Source organism: Loa loa, assembly GCF_000183805.2.
Source record: "Loa loa unplaced genomic scaffold supercont3.582, whole genome shotgun sequence".
NCBI classification, from domain to species: domain Eukaryota; kingdom Metazoa; phylum Nematoda; class Chromadorea; order Rhabditida; family Onchocercidae; genus Loa; species Loa loa.
The window spans coordinates 7,102-11,076 of record NW_018108762.1 but is presented as its reverse complement, the minus strand read 5'-3'; positions in this window follow the sequence as shown (position 1 = coordinate 11,076).

Below are 3,975 nucleotides of genomic sequence, written 5' to 3'. Positions count from 1 at the left end.
GGTTTTTTTTTTTTTTCTTATTTCAAAAACATAACATAGACGGACACACACACACACACCACACACATACACACGCATATACATACACACACACATACACACACACCATACATACACACACACACCACACACATACACACGCATATACATACACACACATACACACATACACACACGCACATACATACACACACACCACTCACACATACACACATATACATTCAATGAATGATATTATCCTTTCATTTTCGTTCCCTCAAACTTCGTTACTTCTTTTCTTTTCTCATCAATGATAACGTTTGTTCTTCTGCCTGAAATTGAAATATAATTTTAAATATTTTTTCATCTTTCTCAATTGTGCTTTAAAAAAAAATAAAGAATCGATTTATTTTTCTATAACAATTATTATTACTATTATTATTATTATTGATTATATATATATATACTTGACTTTTCATATATCCTAATAAATTAATGATTATTTGATTATACATTTTGCTTAAGCTTCATTTGAATCAAAAATCAACAAAAACCATCCAGGACATTCACATGTTTTTCCGGAATGTTGTAATTGTGCATGAAAAATGACGGATCATGCAAAAATACAACACCTATGACTTTCCTAAATTTTCATTTCCGATTTTAAATCCTATCACTCGATCTGTTTCATTCTATTGATTTTTAATTTATTAAATTTGCAAAATGTTTTTGTTGCATTTCCGATAACAATGTTGTTTGTTTACCACTTATCAATATTTTGTTTTTGAAAAAATTTCCTTTTTTCTTTTCTCCTCCATTATTTTAGGCTTTTGCATATCAGTGTTAAGTAAAAGCTATAATAGGAAAGTAATAAATATAAGCTTCAGAAAAAGTATGCTTTCATTAGCAATTTCAACATTTTAATTTTAAAGGATTACATTTATCGGAAAAAATATTATTGAATTTGTTTATTGAAAACCAGCATAATCAGTGGTATTATTACAAATAAATGATTTCCTTAATCACATTTCATTTAAAATACATCCTGACCAGTTTACATTTCCATCATCAACTGTTGATTGATAATAATGATAATGTTACCATCTCTTCTTTCTTTCTTTCTTTTTTTCTTTTTTATTTTTTTTCCCTTTCTCTCTCTTCTTCTCATAAATTTTGTATAAAACGATATTTGACATTTATTTTAACATTGTATCAACTCTGATTTTATTTTTTTGATATTTCATTTTCTTCAGCGCTATGGTTTTATTTCTCAAATTCAAATACTTTCCAAACCCTTTTATTTCAGTTTTCAAATTTAAATTTCCTAATTTCCTTTATCTCTATCTCAAGATCGCATTTTTTTTTTCTTTTTTTATTATACTAAAAGTAACTCCCAGGCTTTTTTTTTCCTTTATTTTTCCCCTTTCATTCTTTGGAATTACTCAGGAAATGGAGGATTAAAAAAAATTTTCTTTTCATAAATGAAAATCGAATTTTTCATTTATATTTTACAATATAAAAAAAAAAAAAATCCGACAAATAAATTTTCAATCACATAAGTATGAAAAGATAACAGAAACAAAATACGAAAGCATTTGCTTCAAGAAGATGAATGGAGAGTGGTGAAAATCGTAATAATCATTATCATTTTTATTATCACTTGTTTTTTTTTTTATTGTCACTGCTATTAACATCATTATTATCACCATTAATTATCACTTATTATAGTGTAAAGATTTGATTATTTTAGCGAACATTTTGAAATTACAATTTGAATGCATCAAATCATAGTCTTAATCAAGAATTTAAGAAGTAATCGAAGCAAGCATATACATACATATAATACATGTAATTCTGATAAGTGTCCGAAAATTAGAAATTTTGAAATTTAATAAATTTAGTCTGAAAATGAAAAATTCCTCATTTACTCTTTCTTTAGAAGTTATCATTATATTATCACTATCTATTATCATATTTACACACAAATGTTACAACAAATCAATGCTAACATCAATCAATAATACTCATTGTTATTCTCATGATTCATAATCATCATAATCAATATTGTATTTATTGTCATCTCTTTCATCATTGTTTATCATCATTATCATCATCACCATTATCATCATCATGATCAACAACAACAACAATAATATTATCATTTATGATGGTTTTTGAATCCTATATTATTGACTATAATCTTGCTTGCATCGTTCTTTTTTTTTTTTTTAACCACATTTTTATGGCATATTTCGTCCTATTATTTCAATAAAATTTCAATTTAAAAAGTTTTGTCTTAAAATAAAACTTCCATTTTACACGATTGAAATGGAATGACTCTTTTCATTCTCCCGACAAACTTTTTCTGATACAAATTCCCGAAAGCCTTTTTTTTTTTCTTCTCCTCTTTTCCTTCTTATCTTGTTTATTTATGAAAATTTCATGCTTGCGATAACGATGCAATTTTTTCCCTCACTTTCTCTATCCATATTTCACATATTCTAAAATGATTTAGTTTTTTTTTCTTTTTCAATTTTAAAATGAGCCCCCCCTTTTTTTTTTCTCTCCCAAAATCTTTTGCTCTAGTCTATATCAAAATTCACTTCATAAAACTTTGGTCTAATGAAAAGCAAAAAGAAAAAAAAAAGAAAAGAAAGAAAGAAAGAAACCAATTTCTTTTAGCATAAAATTGAAAATCATTTTTTCAATGATACTTTTATTTTGCAGGAAAAACAAAATAACTTAGAGAAGTTATTTCAATTTAAAAATCTTTAATTTTCAATTTAAAATTCATAATTAATATTTGTTATTAACTACAGATTTTTCTGTTTTTAATTTTTCTAGAAGGAAAATGAAAAACGAAAGGGAGAAAAGGATCATTTCTATTGGAAAATGCATGAAGTATGAAATTATCACGATTATAATGTTGATAATGATGATTATAGTTATTGTAATTACGATTATGAAAATCATCAAAGTTACAAAGAAATATTAAAATATTTTTGTTAGTTAGCAAACAATCTGTTGCAATCATCAATTTGTAACAAACGAACAAAATTTTGAATTCAATGAATAACACTCATTCATGCAAATTTTGATTAATTCCAAAAAGTTTCCCAAATTTTGAATTGAAAAAGAAAAGAAAAAAAACGAATGTAAATAACGATATTGCTTTTTTTCTATGAACATATTTTTGTCCTTTGCCTTCTTTTTTTTTTTTAATGCATTATTAATCAAATTTTAAATGACATATTTCAAATGGGAGAGTAATAAAATATTGAGCCAAGATTTTTTAGCTTGGCTCTTTTTTTCTTTTAGACAAATCTCTTTTACTTTAATTTATTAACATGCCAAGTTGTTGGTGTTAACATTTGAATCATTTTTATTATTGGTAAAAGAAATTAAAAAAAAAAAAAGAAAAAAAGAGAAAAAAGGAATTATTCACTCGGATCATATTGTAGAAATGCATAAAATATGAAATTTTGTTGAAAATAGAAATACGTGATAAACGTTTCTTTAGACGTAAGATTGTAATTGACGTGAACTATCACATTCTATACGTTATGGTATTTTATCATTATTTCATTTCTCGTATGGTTTTTTTTTTTGATAATGATAAAGTCTTTTTTTATTGTCTATCAGAAATATAATATGCTAAATGTAAGTAGATGTGCACGCTAAAATGCGCAATTAGACATTTTCTTTATAGTTAATGCTAATTTATCATTCAATGAATTAGCATTTAAGCTTAATTTAAATTTTATTAAAAAAAAAAACAGAGATAATAAACTTATCATTGCTAACGATATTGTTGATTATATTACCTGTTGAGTTAATTCAAATTATATTCATTTTTGGAACTGTTCAAGTAATGTAAGCTCAAAAATTGCATTTAAAAATTTGTAACCCAAACATATCATAAAGTTATTTCTTGTATTTTTTTCCCCCTATTTTTCATCAACTTACAAGATATGATAGTAACAGTTGATTATTATT